General features: G+C 38.4%; 1 protein-coding gene across 4 annotated transcripts in view; it reads left to right on the top strand.

Annotated features, from left to right (window-relative positions):
- The window catches only part of NEMP2 (nuclear envelope integral membrane protein 2), a 116,428-nt gene that overhangs the window by 66,831 nt on the left and 31,792 nt on the right, over positions 1 to 17,805 (top strand). For 3 of the 4 annotated variants that reach the window (XM_074339364.1, XM_074339367.1, XM_074339374.1), the window contains 2 exons: positions 2,810 to 2,979; positions 14,376 to 14,513. The gene's annotated coding sequence lies outside the window, so the exon portion shown is untranslated. The remainder of the gene's footprint in view (positions 1 to 2,809; positions 2,980 to 14,375; positions 14,514 to 17,805) is intronic. The other variant, XM_074339370.1, reaches the window with a different exon arrangement.

Below are 17,805 nucleotides of genomic sequence, written 5' to 3'. Positions count from 1 at the left end.
TTCTGGGGGCTAAAGTCTGAGATCAAGGTGTCAGCAGTTTGTTTTCTACTGGGCCCTCTCTCCTTGGTTTGCAGATGGCCATCTTCTTCTCCTGTCCTAACATGGCCTTTTCTCTGTGTGTGTCACACCGGTGTTTCCTCTTATAAGGACACCAATCACATTGGATTAGGGCTCCACCCCGAGAACCTCATTTTAACTTAATTACCTCTTAAAGACCTATCTCCAAATAAAGAATAAAGAGGATAAAACCCTGGCCATCTTGCCCTGACTTGGGACGATTCTGAAGAGCCATTCTAGCTTCAGTATTTCCCATGGGTTTGGCTAAAGAGGTCATTGGGCCTTGAATCACAGATTCATTTCTTCCTTTGCTAATGCCAAGGGCATGACTAAATAAACATTCTAAACGCTCAGCTCTGTCTCAGAGTCTGCTTTCTGGGAAACCCAACCCATAACAATGTTCTTATGACCCATTAAACTGATTCTAAAATCCACTAATCATAACTGATTTCATAACTCACCATTTGAAAAACACTGGCCTAGGGGTTAGTTGCCTGATTAACAGTGGTTTTTGTGGCAGGGGGCAAAGTACAGATAATCCAGCCATTATCACTGCAGACTTCCAATTCATTTTGCTATTTATATCCCCATGCCTACCCATGTCTTCTCTCAGGCCTGATTTCTCTGTTACTCAGGTCTTTCCTATTGAGTGTCTCCAGGAAATAATCCTTCAATCTCCTATTCTCTTGGGGCAGGAGAGAGGGAGCTGCTGATTTTCTGTGCCTCGGCGTATAAGAGTAGTTGACTATTCCATATATAAGCCTTCAGCTTATCTCGTGCTATATACTCCGTACCTCATCCCCACTCTGCCAAATCTGGTGACTCCAAGTCCTGAGCCTTTTTCAGATTCTTCAAGGTGAAATAGCTTGCTTATTTTTCAGTATCCCCCACTATGCTATTCTTTTTCTATAAATATTTGTTGAAATCTCTCTTCCACGCTCATAACCCCTCTCCTGGTCTTTACCGAGAGGAGCTATATGCCTGTGTTCGTTCTACCATCTTTAGCTAGAAGCCAGCAACTAGAAATTTCGTAGCAATCATATCACCACTGTAGCTGTGGAATGGCCTCGGAGGTATTTGTTTCTTGCATTTTGCGCTTTGCTTGCATCTTTTTGTGCAAGGAGCTTTTTATGTAAAGAGCTTTGCTTTATATGAAGATATAAAGTTAAATAATATAGAAATCTAACTTAAAAGTTCTTATGAGCCATGAAGAGCTCTAAGATTAAATACGATACATGAGAAAAAGTGATAAATACGTAAGGGAGCAGATCCAACATTGTGGGAACTTAAAGGATAGAGTAGTTGTATTCAAAATGAAGAGTAAAATACTGCTGGATAACAAGTAGACTAAAAAGGGCCCTAAGGCTTAGTGCTGACAAAAGAAATTACCAGGGATAGGAATCAATTTTCCGGTCGTGGACTGAATGGCACTATATGTGAGGCATGGTGCTATACATCGGAGAGATAAATGAGAAGAAATGGTGCCAGCTTTCCTTTGAGGAGTTCCCATCAATTATAATACTGAGAAAGCCGCACAACAACAACAAAAAATATAAACACAAATTCAATTGTGTACTCCTTAAAACCCACTATTATGCTCATATTTCCCATTATGCTCATATTTCCTAAGAGTGGATTTGTAATATTGCAGAATAGATTCTGTTCACATTATGTGGCATGTAATCTGAGCTCTTTGAAGAGATAAAAATAGTTGTCATGAATGGGAAGAAACTCCAATGATATCTTTCTAATTCTTCATACTTTAAACACTGAGAAAGTTTGGGAATGATTCTATAATGCTGAAATTTTAGGTATACCAATATCAGGGTGAGGGTGATTTGGGGAAGGCCTTTCTGGTGGCCTTAAAAACACCCACAAGTAGCAGAGGCTGGCCTCCCCTGCTTCCCTGGAGCCAGCCCCACAAAATGGGAAGGACTTGGCAGGGCTTTGTTGAGTGGGTGACCCTTGTTTCTGATGTTGGCTCTGGAATTTCTTTGGCATAATTCACAGCCAATTAATCTTGTCAGGCAGACTGTTGATTCCAGCTATAGCTCAGATGCTGTCATTACAAACATCCATCCGAGTGAGCCATTGTCTTGTTGGGGCACCCATTCACTTCAAAATGTGAATAAAACATTTCAATTTGGAGAAAATATAAGGGCATCTGTTTTCACTGCAAAAAGTTACAACACTCAAAAGTACACATACATTTTGGTAGCATTTTCAAAAATAGAAAATCCAATTGTGTATGAGGGAATTTTGAAAAAACTAATAATAAAAGAACTGTTTATCAGCTACTCATTTGTGGCTAGAGCTTACTAATTTTAAAAAAATCATAATGGTCTTTGGAAAAATTGTTCTTTTTTTCCCCCTAAGCCATTATTGTGCTTTGGCTGCTGAGCAGTGGGGAGTGAGAGTACATCTGTCTATCTGTGTGAAGGAGAGAAGATGAGTGGGTGGATTTGTGGGAGAACAAAGGCGAGAGTGGATAGTGGGTGGCAGGTCACTGAGTGTGTGTGAGCAGGCTGGGCCGTGAGTCAGCGGGAGGAGGCGGCCAGGTGCACAAGGGTGACAAGTGGGCCAGAAGAGAAAACGGTGTAAAGCCATTTTGTGAAGGTTTTTAGAAAATATCCATGGAACCGTATAAAAGAGAATTAGAAAACAATTCATTAGCGACTCTGATTCTAAAAATCAAAAGTTGCTGATGATGCCGTCTGAGAGTCATTTTGAATTTTTAAATTATGTTTTTCAGAATTATTTTTGTTGTTATTTAGCCTGATATCTCATGATGAACCTGCTGATGTTGAATTGATGAAGAATGTTTCAACTTCTGTGCAGTCTTAAGAGTGATCTCAGAATTGCCTCCGTAAACAAAGTGGCCCAAGGCGGTGCAGGGAGATGAGCTGAAGACTTGTGGTTGAGGTGAGCTTCAATTTTCCATCTAAAATAAACCTTACAGTCTCAGGTAGAAAGGGGTACTTTTTTTTCCGTTAGCCGATGGAATTGATATTAAGTTTCTTGTGTAGCTATAAGTAGGATTTAAAAAATCTGCATTAACATGTGAAACTGACTCATAACATTAGGGCTCTTTGAAGAGGGATCATAGAGATCATCTTGCTGAACAACCACATCTACAGAATGAATTAAACTGAAACTCAGAGACAGAAAAGAACTTGGCCAAGGAGTGTGGTGGTGAGTCCATAGAGTTTGGCGAATGAATGAGTCAGGCAGTCAGCGAACAGGGATGAGATACAAGGGCACTGGTCCCCACCCACAGCAGCCTCCGGGAATGAATGTGAAGGGGAAACTAGGAGGCAGAAGCCAGGGAGTGTTCGTAACTCCACTTGGACTGGCACAGCTGGATTCAGACTAGAAAGAGCCCCACTCTGGTTGCTGCGGTGCATATTTATGGGTCGGTAACTGGGAGGGGACTGGGGACATCTCGTCAGCTATGTCACAACTGAACTTCCTGGCTGGCAAGTGGCCTTATCAGACTGGAGCTTAGCTAACAAGTTCATGTCCCATTTCTACTGGGTGTACCCTGTGTTTTCCCTTTGAGCTGATTCACATCTGCCAGGCTTGCTTCGTGCTAAACTCCCAACGAGGGAGAGGGTTGTCTACTTTCAGTCAGCCCAGTGAATCCCAAACCAAGGATTTCTTGTCTTTCTCTCCTCTTTTATGGAAGTCCTTTATTACCCTTTTAAAACTTGCTTTCCAAGCAAATGTTTTTTATGCATTGAGGACATACAATCAAGGACAAGATGAAACAGTGGGCAGTAGTAACTACACAGTAAAATAAAAAACTAAGGTTTCATTATTTTAAAAAAACAAAATTGGTAGCCTCTGAGACTCTTCTAGGGGCCACTAAAGTAGAAAATCTATCTATCCACAATATAATTAAGTAACTGAACTCATTATATTATGAGAGTAGCTGTGATGTTATTTGTAATACTGGTGTTTGGGCATTTGTTTTGCAGAATACATAAATGCCTGTATTTGATTTTTAAGAAATAGACACATATGGTGCTATGGGCTGAATTGTGTCTCCCCCCCCCCACACACACACACACAAAAGTTAATATGTTGAAGCTTTAACCCCAGTACCTCAAAATGTGATTATATTTGGAGATAGCGTCTTTAAACAAGTAACCAAGCTAAAATGAGGTCTTATGACTGGGACTGAATTCAACCCAATTGGTATCCTTATAAGAAAAGATTAAGACACAGACAACACAAAAGGAAGACCATGTGAAGACACAGGAAGTCAGCCATCGACAAGCCAAGGGCAGAGGCCTCAGAAGAAACCCTGTTGATATCTTGATCTTAGACTTCTAGTCTCCACCACCTTGAGGAAATAAATGTCTATTGTTTAAACCACCCAGTCCATGGTACTTTGTTATGGCAGCCCTAGCAATCCAATACATACAGTTTTCATTATGTCCCACACTTTGCCCTCAGGAGTTCTCTATCTGAGAGAGGGTTAAGGTTCAAGACAGATTACCCTCTCTTACTTCTTGAATCTTCTCAGGTAGGATGATTGGAGAAGGTCCTGTTTGAAATAAATTATCCTACGTGAGAAGGGGCGGGCTGCAAGAGAATGAGCAGTACTGAGGAGAGCAGAGAGAATCTGGCCCCCAAGCAAAGGGTGTGCGGGGTCCTGGAAAAATGGCGGTAATGGGGTCTGGGAACCTTCCTCCCTCCTTCTGTCCAATAACATTAAAATGCTTCTTAATGAGTACAGCTCTTTTCCATCTGAAATATTAGTTCACTGTGTAAATTCTCTGGATACCTTTCACATAAATGATTTAGATTTCTGATTTCTAAAAACATTAAACTAATGATATTGTACCAACACAAATACAGTTTTTCAGTACTTAAAAATAGCCTGGAATATGAAAACTAATATTTGGATTCCTAATGATACCCAGAACTCAGCCCATTAAACTTACAATTGACAGGTTTAAATCAAAGTGGTTATACCTCCTACATACTTGGAGGATGAGCTGTGTGAATGAACTGAATTCACAGTAAATTCAAGGCACTATTAAACAATAGCCAAATTTAACATTCTTTTTGTTAATAGATGTAGACTTCTTGCCCAAAGTAAGCTCTCAGTAAATATTTCTTGAATTAAAGAGAAGATATCACCTAAAATCAAGGTATCACCAACAAATGGCATATTTGTCCAGAAGTTCAAAGATTTATGCAGGTGTCCATCTTGTTTTTGAAAGAAGGTGATCTCTAATGGTTAGAGCAAATGTCATATTTTCTTTAATTTTTGGTTATATAGGCTGTTAGAGTATAACTTTTAAAAAGATAAAATTGACTAACATGCAAAATAGTAAATGAATACAAAGGATGATTTTGTTACATTAAAAATAAGAGCAAGTACAGCACAAGGAATATCTAGTAACTTCGTACAGTAGCAGATGGTTATTAGATTTACCATGGTGATCACATTGTAAGGTATATACATGTAAAAGTACACTATATTGTACAGGTGAAGTTGATACAATATTGTATGTCAACAGTAGTTTAATCTTTTTAAAAAATGAGAGAGCAGTAAGGTGTTAAAACCAGTTCAGTGAGTATTTAAGGACTTAGGAGTACGAGTATATCAGCAGTTGACTAAAGGAGGGGAGAAGTGTTATCTGGAGATGGCAGCTAGCCTGCAGCCACTCTATTTATTATTTGCCCCTGTCCACTGCTCCCAACCCTCTGAACCATTCCTGTCCTGGCAACGGGAACTGCTTGACTCCTGCCTGCAAGCTCACACCTTAATTCAGTATTCCTTCCAGGCTGGAGAAATGGAAGCAGTTCTTGCCTAAACACTGTAGGACTCAGCAGTTAAGTCACCTGACTTCTCATTTTGCCCTGAGCTTAGGCATCCGTGCTTTCCCGTGGCCTTCTGCCCTAGGTCTTGAGTCTGGCCCACATAATATACACCCGAGTTGGTAGCTGCCTTAATCCCTTTGTCTCAGTTGCAGTCTTAGAGACCTGGCTAGAACTGCCACTCCCTTAGGATTGAGCTCCTGTCTCATTCTCACCATCCTCCTTTCTGGAAACTGGTGACTTGTCCCTGAATCCCAGAACAAAGGCAATTCTGCAACTCCCTGACAGCTTTCCCTGTGCCAACTACCTCCCTGGAGCAGCCAAACCTCATCTACTCCTGGACCCTCTGCCAGGGATCAGGGTACCCCTCCCCACCCACCTCCCTGGACATACGTGTCATTTTTTATGACCCTTCGCCAATAACCCCTTGCCTAAATCACCCCCCTCCTTTTGTTGCAATTTGTCAAGATACAGTGTCCTCTTAATTGCTAAATCTTAGTAGACTTCCCTCTGGCATTGGACACTGCTGATTACTTTCTCCTTGAAAATCCTCTTCCCTTGGCTTATGTGACACTCTGCTCTCCTGGTTTGCTTCTCAGTTTCTGTTGTTTTTTTCTGCCCTCCTCTTAAGTGAAGGTGCTCTTCATGGTTCTGCCCTTGGCCCTCTTCTCCTCTAACTCTCCCCACTCACCTTGGCAATCATAGCCCCATCCCTTGGCTTCAATTAGGACCTATTTCCTTAAGAGCCCCAAATCTTCCTCTCCTGCCCACATCTCCCTCCTGAGCGCCAACTCTCCTATGATTGTACGCATAACATGTCTTGCACGTGCTTCAAAATTGCTTCCATACAAAATTCATTATTTTTCTTTCTAAACTTGTGTTTTTTGTTGTTGTTGTTGTTTTCCTACTCTCAGTAAATAGAATGGACATTCGCTCAAGCCAGAAACCCCAAATCACGTTTGTGGGCAATCAGTGACCAATTCCTATGGATTCTAGCTCCATCCCCATTGCCACTGCCTTGCTTTTTATACCCTAATTACTCTGACCTGTCTGCGTTTAAATGGTCTCGCTGCCTCCCTTCCACTATCCTTCCTCCATACTGCCACCAAAAGAATTTTTTAAAAATTGTTCGGTGCAATGCTTTAGGGAATGTGCCATCAACTTAGTGGATTGCATTAACTTTTTCTGGATGAAATAGACCAGAACAATAATGATAAGTATACGAATAAGTAAAGGTTCATCAAATTTTCATTATATATGGAGAGAGACAGAGAGACAGAGAGACAGAGACAGAAAATGACAATGATTTGAAGTGACTTCTGATGGAAGTGAAAGAAGAAAGTGCCAAAGCAGGGCTGCATTTGAACATCAAGAAGACAAACATCACGTCTACAGGAGAAATACATAACTTTAACATAGACAATGAAGACATTGAAATTGTTTAAAAAAATCAATTTGCTTACCTTGGTCATCAATTCAAATGGAGACTGCAGCCAAGAAATCAAGAGAAGGCTGAGACAAGAAGGGCAGGGATTGAAGAAATAGGAAAGGTCACCAAAAGGTAAGATGTGTCATTAGATACCAAGGCTAATATCGTCCACACCCTTGTATTCGCAATTACTATGTGCGGATGTGAAGTTGGACGGGAAAGGAGACTGATAGGAAAGCCATTGATTCATTTGAAATACGGTGTCAGAGGAGAGCCCTATGGATACCCTGGACCCCCAGTAAGATGAACAAGTGGGTCCTGGAGCAAAGTAAGCCTGAAATACCTCTGGAGGCAAAAATGACAAAACTGAAGCTGTCTTACTTTGGGCACATCAGGAGAAGGCAGGGTTCATTGGAAAAGACAATAGTTCTGGGAAAATAGAAGGCAGCTGGAAAGGGGGAAGACCAAGTATGAGATGGACTGACTCCATGAGAGAAGCCAGAGGTGTGAGCCTACAGGAGCTGAGCAGGGCTGCTGTGGACAGGACACTGGACATCACTCATCCATAGAGTCGCCAGGAGTCAGAGCTGACTCATTGGTTCATCACACACACACACACACACACACACACACACACACGCTTGCAAGTATATATTACATATAAAATCTGTGCATGATTGCCATGTAAAATGTATTTCTTACTATAGATGATGATCCAAGAATTTCAAGCCATTCCACTAAAACACAAAACTGATCAGGTCACTTTCCTTCTTGAAATGCTTCATTGGCTCCTCAGTGTTTACAGACTGAAGTCCAGATATTTAGCAAAACCTCAAACTCCCATGATGGAGCCACAGCTTACTTCTTCCCATTTCCTCTCCCACTTTCAAACCGGGGAGCACTTTAGGAGTACATGGTAATATGCCAGAAGGTACTAAAAGCCACTGGAGAAATAGTCTGGGTCTCCCTATAAAACAAATTTACTTGCTGGCAAGTATGGAAAATACTCCTTTTGTATTCAAATAGTACAGATATATTGTAAAGTAGAATTTAAAAGTTGCCTGTGTGGTGAACACACGATGTGATGTATAGATGATGTATTACAGAATTGTACACTTGAAACCTATGTAACTTTACTAACCATTGTCACCCCAATAAACTTTAATTTAAAAAAGAATTTAAAAGTTGCATGAATTTTAAAGTAAAATATTAGAATGTACTGAAAGAGTCCCTGGAGATATGGGACAGGATTCTCCTCTCTGCTGTTCAGAATTGGCATTGGAGTGGCACTGCGACAAGCACCAGAAATGCTTTGCTACTGTCCTTTCACATCTACCGTGAATCCAAGCTACTCATATCCAGAAACATGAAGGTATAGCGAAGCCACCTGGAGTTACCCTGTAATGTGGGTCACACACAGCTCACTGCTCAAGCTGACGTAGCTCACAAGAAAAAGCAAACCACAGGGTCTAGAGTCTGAAAACCAAGGTTCAAATGTCGCTGTGTCACTTACAGTCTGTAAGGAGTGAGGCAAGGCTCTTAACCAAACTGTGAGAGGGATCTGTCTGCCTGCTTCAGCTGTCACCCCATGGGTCTTCAGGAAACATGAGACTGATAGAGCTGGCTAGGCAGGTTCCACTTCCTCCCACGCGCTGTGCAAGATGCTCTCCAAAACTGACCCTCACGGAAAGAGCAAGCAGTAAGTCCCCCCTGCTAAAATCTTATATCAAGTCATTTAAGACCTCCAAGCTCAATTTCTTCTCCAGAAGAATGGACTCATAATGTGGACTCACATATATTATCTCATTTCATCATTTTGAGGATGAAATGAGATAATATATGTGAAAACACCATGTAAACAACACCTCCTCTATTACAATGAGGTTATTCTTTGTATAATAGTCAGTTTATAATCTGCTTTGTACCAAAGTTTTATATAAACTTGGATTCCATTAATACTTAGAACACCTAATTTCTTTAACTGGTTTGAGGACACAGAAATTTTCTCTTTTTAATTGTATCAGGAGTAGAGTAAAAATACGCTGCTCTAAAGTTCTCAGAGGGTTTTATAACTTATAAGGAGAATACGTTCCCGAAACCTTGTTGAACTTAAAACAAAATTATCAAAGCTTAGGAAGTTATTAGCAGTTTACCCTTTCCAATATTTGTGAAACTGTGGATTCTACTTACAGAAGAGAATATTTTAAATCTATGGTGTGGTTTCTGGGAAGATGACTACAGCAGCAGTGTAATTTTGAATTCAAATCTCAATATAAGAACACAGAGTAACAGCGTAGCAAAATAAAAAACCCATGGACAACAGTTACAAGGCATCCACACAAACTTCAAAATACATGTGAGTGAGGGCAAACCATCAATAGCCAGAAGACCTGAATCCTATGAGCAGCTGAGCAGGAAAGGGAGAGAGAAGCAGCGAAGCTTGACAGACTTTAACAGACTTGAGAAGGGGAGAGGCCCCGAATAGCAATGACTATTTACTGGAAAGCAGATGGGTAGGTTTTGCCCATCCAGTCAATGGTGAGTGCAAGGGTCTGTGACAAAAACTGAGGGTGCCTAAGCAGTATAGGCCTCTAGACTGAACTCTCTCTAGAGACTGAGCTGCCAGAGCTCTTTTCCAGGACAGAGGGTCACACTGAAGAGAAATTAAGAGATTGGTATGAAAACTGAGCTGGACAGAGAGAATACAACAACAGATAGAGAAGGCCCCGATAAAAGTCAGGGAAGGGAACAGAACCAGGAAATCTCACAAACCAAGCTGACTCCTCTTCACAGTACATGAAAACAACAGAAGAGGGAGCTTATGAAGTTAGAAAAGCTACTCAAAACCACATCGCCTACTAAAAGTTTTGGAAAACCATTTTCACATAAAAATGAGAAACATAAAAGTATTGAAGCCAAATACCTTGCAAAGTTATTTCTAAGAAAAATAACAAATAGAATAATATCCGTATAACAAAAACAAAAACAAAAAAAATGTTCACAGAAAGAATCAAAACTGTAATCTTCTATCTCCAAAGAAGTTTAAAAACATTGTAAAAAAGATAAAGGACATGAAATGAAAACAATCAAAAATTTTAAAACTCAGAAAATTTAAAACTCTACCACTGAGGTAGTGGAATTCAGGAGACAATTGAACATTAAAAAAAGAAAAGTCAGGGCCGGCCTGGTGGCTCAGGCTGTTAGAGCTCCATGCTCCTAACTCCAAAGGCTGCCGATTCGATTTCCACATGGGCCAGTGGGCTCTCAACCACAAGGTTGTCAGTTCAATTCCTCGAGTCCCGCAAGGGATGGTGGGCAGTGCCCCCTGCAACTAAGATTGAACATGGCACCTTGAGCTGAGCTGCTGCTGAGCTCCTGAATAGCTCAGTTGGTTGGAGCGCATCCTCTCAACCACAAGGATGCCGGTTTGACTCCCGCAAGGGATGGTGGGCTGTGCCCCCTGCAACTAGAAAACGGCAACTGGAGCTGGAGCTGAGCTGCGCCCTCCACAACTAAGATTGAAAGGACAACAAATTGACTTGGAAAAAAGTCCTGGAAGTACACACTGTTCCCCAATAAAGTCCTGTTCCCCTTCCTCAATGAAATCTTTAAAAAACAAAAAAAAGTCGTTTTCAAAAGTGACACTAAACTAGAAAGAATACAGAGCAAACATAACAAACAGATTCTGCCTGAAGAGAAAAGATAAAAAGAAGGAAATTTTTTAAATAAAAAGGAAAAAGTAGGAAACATTTGAGAGAAAGTGAAAAATATTGAAGATTGACAAAGACAATTCAACTGCAAATTACCAAAATCCTTAAAGAAGAAATGCTAAACAAAGCAACAAAACAAATACTGAAAACTATAATTAAAGGGAACTGCCCTTAAATAAAACAATATAAAACTACATATTGAAAAACCACACTATATAGTTGAGAATATTGACCCAGAATAATCAACACCAAGACATATTTCTAGTAAAATGAATAAACTTTAAAGAAAAAGAAAATATTCCATGGAATATCCTGTCAAAATCAGCAAGTGACTTATAGGTAAGAAAAGTTTTTTTTTGACAGCTATACTTTACGGAATAACATATTTAAGAGACACAAGGAGTAAAATGTGAACCAAGGATTTTATAGCCTGAAAAACTGACTTTCAATTGTAAAAGTCACAGAACAACATTTGTCAATAGGCAAGAACTCAGAGAATATTGTTTTCATTAGCCATTCCTGAAGAAACTTGAAAATATGAATTTTAGACCATCAAAATGATTAAAGAGACATCAATATAAAGACTGGTGATATACATTAAAGCATAGTTATCTGAAGAACTAATATTTAATGAGTTAAAAGAGAATATGGTATATAAAGGCTATATTCTCAGGTAATGTCAATATAGTACAACTATAAAAAACATGGTGGGAGTGGAAAGAGCATATGAAAAATATTTTAAGCTGTTCTCTGTAATTATATTGCTGGTGGTAATAATATATATTCTTATTCTGAGCTCGTTTGTACCATATGGAATAATGTAAATGACTAATTGTGAAATATTCTAATTTTGTCACCTAATATATCCCTGAGAACCAGAAATTTTGTTATGAAGGAAAAGAGATACAGTTGTAGTAAAAGTACAAAAAAGGCTAAATAAAAACCCCCATAGTCCTGAATTTTCATTGGAAATACCAGTATAATCATCAGGTATTTTATCTGTAATATTATACCTACATGTATACTTATCAATAAATAGGTAGATTTCCTAGCTATGCCACTGAAAAGGCCCCAAAACAATCATCAAACCAGTGGCAATAAGCGTTAGTACCCAGATTGTGGTCTTGAAATTGTAAAAGAAATCAGGATTTTTGGAAACATGACTGATTTCATGTCTGTGGCAGGACATGTACAAAATGAACTTGGACATTTGATATTAAATACCAAGGAAGGTATCAGAAATTTCTAGTGTATTTCAAAAGGGCTCAGAAGCTAACCTGAAAAGAATCCTACTGGCCAAACATATGACAATTTGAGCTTAAAAAAAGAAAGTTGCTATTGATTGAAAACTTATCAAATATGTTGAAATCATGAGTTCATGATAATATTTTTTAAAACAAAAGATTGGTTATCTTTAGGGGAGAATAAGGAACCAATTTATTCTCTTGAAAACTGGTAAATAGAGGGAAAGAACCAAGCACTTATCCTGCTTTTTCTGTATGAACTGTACTGCTGGGTAACCACATAGTAGATGAGGAGCTGTGTCTCCTTATAAAAGGATTCCAACTAATAAGTGAAAAAGACGTAGTGGAGTTTGAATATCACCGCTTGGTAACCCCCTGTTAATTAATGGATCTCGACTTCAACTGTTAGTAATACCACAAAAAGAGAAATTACATTCCTTTGAAAGAACACAACACAACCCATAGTCCTGCCCAAAGGGATAAAACCCAAGGCCAGTGAAGCCTCTGAATTCAGCTGCCAGTCTGCAGGAAATACTGAGGATAGAGGAACATGCCACAATGCCCCATGAGTATGAAAACAGCAAACTCCAGGTTGTGGGAAACGCTATACAGGTCAAACAGGTTAGGTTCTTCAATAGATAAATAATAAGAAAGAGAGAGTGGAAGAGTGAACCTGTAGAATGAGAGAGATTTAAAAGACATATCCAAAAAACAGTGTCTGTGGAAGAGCACTGGGGTCGTATAACTATAAAGAAACACATGGAAATGATGACTGGAAATCAGGATCACGGGTACTTTGTGGGGAGGAAGGGAGTTTCAAATTAAGACGAGACACATGGAGAGCTTCTGGAATAGGGGGAAGATTCTGTTTCTTGATTTGGGTGTTGGCTATGAGAATGTTTGCCTGATAATAACTCATTAGGGTATACATTTGTATTGTATTGTTTTCTAAATCTTTAATTTTATAATGAATATGATTAAAAGTAACAGGAACCTATTTAACATAAAGGACAGCTATCACAACAAAGAGAATTTCAACAAGATTCTCTCATGTGTATTATTCAAGACTGATAAAATATTAAAAAGAACCTATTATATTTCCAGTGATTATTATACCTGACAAAGAGTAGAAAGAAGGAAAACTAGAAAAGGCAATAAAGAACCTGATGAAATGGAAGGTAGGAAGAAAAACCTCTTAATCCTAAAATAAATCCAAAAAATATTAGTGGGTTTAGGTGGAGCTTTTTTCTATAAAGTGGGCTTAGACTTTACATAGAGGAATAAATCTTTATAAAGCCCCAATCATGGAGAAGGTCTGGCCCTTTGAAACTTAGAGCCTAAAAATTTTCTTGATTTATTCTAACCTTGTGTTAATTATTGCTGAGAGAAATTAAGATCCTTAAATATTTAATGGATTATTTTAAACATCATTGTTAAGCAAATTATCTTTAAGTGAGGAAAAAAAAAAGGAGTGCCACCTTCTAATGAACGTGCATTTCCAGGGACACACCTGCAGAGTGGTTAGGACAGACGGATTCTAACCTTCAGAATGCATGCTTGAAAAGGACTTGACTTCCTCCCCCTTTCCTTTTATTTGCTCTAGTGTGTTAATGGCTTCTCCTGCCCATCATTCCAAGTGGCAAGTGACCTACTTAACTGAACTCTCACATTAGACCATCCAGATTAGTCACTGCTCATTCTCCTCCACCCCTCCTTTTTTCCCTGCAATTCCTATCCTCTCCTTACTTTCCACATTATAACTCATACTCCTTTGTCTGTTTCTTCTCTTTCATTATTAAAATAAAAAAAATTTGCTATTTAGGAAATTGAATACTTTAGAATAAAGATGTTATGTAACTCTATTAAACAAGATCAATAGAAGAAAATACATACTTGGTATAGAAGCAATTCCCATTCTGAGTCAATGTGTAAATTTCAAAAAAGAAAACACATTTATCAAAGTTTAGAATAAGGAATAGAACTCATTTATCAAAGTCAGCATAAAATTTCAGATTACCATTTTCAGACACCTCTGAAGGCTTTAGGAACAGTCAAAAATATCACCATAGTGATTTTTTTCCCCCCTGTTTATTGCTATTCCAGTTTTTGTCTTCTGTGAAACCACCTCCAACCGTGGAGGCTGAAAATGCCAGACACCTACTCCACCGCACTTAGCAAGGACCTGGGCTAGTCACCTGCTTATGGGATCTGCAAGGGAGTCAGTCTGCTGACAGGATGAAGGTGAGAGCTCTTAAGAATGGCTTTACTTCTCTATTCAAGGGATGGAAGGGGAGTTAGTGCCCCCTCCCTACCTTTGGACACAGTTGTATGAGGACACAGTATCAGCAGCTATGAAGCCTTTTTCATTCAGGAGGAGAACAGCTTAAAGACCAGCAAGCTCTGGTGGTGGAGCTGAAAGCTGCAAACCGTCCACAGCTTTCATAGGATGCTTTAGCTGCTGAATCAGCCTGCTCTGGGACTTACTTCCCTGGGACATAATAAATGTCTTCATTGATTAAGACACCTTTGGTTGGAAATTCTGTTAGTTGTAGTTGGAAATATCCTAATACACACTCTGATGACACAGGTAGACTTCTTGACCCTGTCGATAAGGACATGGCCTGTAAATCACAGCAAACAAAAATGTAATTGGTGGGGTGGGGGGAATTACTGAAATGTATTAATAGCCAATAATGATTATTCTTTTTCATCTAGTTTTACAGACTTTGCTTAATGCAAGCAAAATATATCTCATTTCAGGCAGATAGACTTTAGAGGCAAAACATGATTAATAACATTAGCAAAAATCAGAAGTATGTTAGTAGAATTACTATACTTCCCACTTTCCATAATCTCCATTGAAACATGACTAATCTAGAAATTATGATTTTATTATTGAAACAGTTCAGAACAGATAGACTTTCTTGTGTCAATTTTCTTCATAAAATAAAATATTTTTATTATAAATAAAACATTATAAATTACTTCCCAACAGTTGCTTACACTTTCTTTCCACTCCTATGATCAACAATAACATCCTGGAAAATAAAGGAGTCAAAAATCTGTATAACAACTCTAAAATACACTTGGGTTTATCCAGATACAGAATACAAATAGACCGCAATATTGGAAATAGAAACTATTGAGATGAGAGAGAGAGAGAGAGAGAGAGAGAGAGAGAGAGAGAGAGAGAACAAGCAGAAGAACAAAATATGAGACTGTTACATTTATCTCCATCTCGCAGCCCCCACATGCCTTTTTAATTGAAGAATTTTTCTGGATAACTGTGACCAATGGGGACATTCTGAAGTATGTGATCAGGAACTGAAAGAAAGAGGAGAAAAATCCCTGTTTTAACTGAATTGAAGGGCTCCTGAATCATACAAAAATCTTTGTCATTGTCAATAAGTGACTAATAAAAGCAATTAAAGAACTTAAACAAAAAGAATATCTGCAGTTTAGAGCTTTCTCTGAAAGAAAAAAGAGTTTCAAATATAATTATCTCACTATAAATTGTTTTAATAGAAATTACTTTGGTGGAGGGAAGAAAACCCCTAGATTATAGAGAAAAACAAGTTAAGAAAAATGAGTCCTAAGGGTGTATTTGCAGCAAAGGAAACTTTGGCAGAGGTTCTTTAGGAATCAAGTGAAGTGGAGTGGAATTGGATGGGGTTCAGGTAAGAGAGAAACGATGCTGGGAAAATGTATTTACAGTGTAACCCTAAGATGACTCATTGCAATTTAAACCTATTTCCTTTTTACTCTTTTCTTTGAAAATGTAACAATTAACTGGTGACTGATTTTCTGTATCCTAGTTCCTTAAATTAACTCTTACAAAGAAAGCTGTAACTCTTTAACCTTCTTTGCTTCAGATTAACCAAGCACATCAGTCTTTTCCCATATATACTATTTTCCAGCCATCATCGACTAATCATCAATCACTTTTGAATATTTTTTCCCACGACTAATACTATGGTCAAAAGACTATTTGCCTCAGAATCATAAATGTAGATTCCCAGGCTATCCACTGAACCTACTGAAGAAGAATGTTTGGAGATGGTGCTTTATCCACACCAAAATTTGAGAACCACTATTTTAAAGAATTCCACTCTCAATTGGAACTGAAAGATTTGAATTGAATTTGACCAATTATTTTTTTAACAAGGGCTTTAGCAACTTAGGTTAGAGAACATGTTATCTATTTCTTATAAATTAAATTTGTTTGCATCCCTCCCAATATAATTTATTAATACTGAAAAGTTATCTTTTAGTTTTGACATGAATTTTTATTAAAACTATTGAGTTAATATATGGCAAGTCAATTTCAAAGTATTTCCCACATGAAATATGCTAAGAAAAATATGAGCCAACAAGTCAACTTCTATTTTTATTCTTTTCCTTTATGGAGAGGTCTCGAATGGCCTGTTTTTGTTTGCTTGTTTGCTTGTTTCCTTGTCTTGATGTGTAATATTCTAAAAGTGGAAATATTTTTTAAGGAAGAAATGATGACATATTTGGTCTGACAATTAAGTTCATGAACTCATCCTAGAGAAAGTACTACATACCTCATTGCTGATTATCACTATGGTCACCTGCGAAGTACTCCCTTTGGGAAGCTATGCACCGATGCTAGTGCCTAGTCCACCCTTCAAAGCAATTTTGGAACTCTTTTTCTGGAATGGCCATCAGAGCTGTCATCATATTACCCTTGATGTCCTGAATGTCATCAAAATGTCTTCCTTTCAATATTTCCTTTAACTTCAGGTAAAGAAAGAAGTCATTGGGGGCCAGATCAGGTGATTAGGGAGGGTGTTCCAATACAGTTATGTGTTTACTGGCTAAAAACTCCCTCAAAGACAGCGCTATGTGAGCTGGTGCATTGTCGTGATGCAAGAGCCATGAATTGTTGGCAAGAAGTTCAAGTCATCTAACTTCTTCATGCACTTTTTGGAAGCCTTTTCAGCACTTCCAAATAATAAACTTGGTTAACTGTTTGTCCGGTTGGTACAAATTCATAATGAATAATCCCTCTAATATCAAAAAATGTTAGCATCATCATTGCAACAAGTTCACAAACTTAATTGTCAGACCTTATGTACATATAGCTTCTGTAATCTTTATGGCATTGGCAGGTATCATTGCAGTAATCAACTAAATCACTTGTTATGAAAGAACCCAAAGTAGTAGAACTTCACCTGTTTTCTTCTAATTTATTTAATTGAATGTTCTACCTACCTAGAAACCAAGTGAAAGCTCCTACATAATTTCTGACATGTGCTAAATTTTACTTCTGATTCATAATGATTGGTTATAACCCTATGACAAGTTCAGAAAATCAATTATTTATGAAGAACAAGAACTCTAGAAATAAACATGCAGAGGCTGAAAACTGAATTGTAATATTTTTCACACCATCTAGAAATGGTCAAATGGAAGTAAGGAACTCAGGTCACTAAGATAACATGAAGGAAGCTCTTTATTATACATTGGTTTTATTTTCAATAAATGTATATCATATTATAGCAAAATGAGT

This window comes from Rhinolophus sinicus, linkage group LG01, assembly GCF_036562045.2.
Source record: "Rhinolophus sinicus isolate RSC01 linkage group LG01, ASM3656204v1, whole genome shotgun sequence".
In the NCBI taxonomy this organism is placed as follows: Eukaryota; Metazoa; Chordata; class Mammalia; order Chiroptera; family Rhinolophidae; genus Rhinolophus; species Rhinolophus sinicus.
Note: the sequence above shows the minus strand (reverse complement) of the source record. Positions and strands in the feature narration are given on the sequence as shown.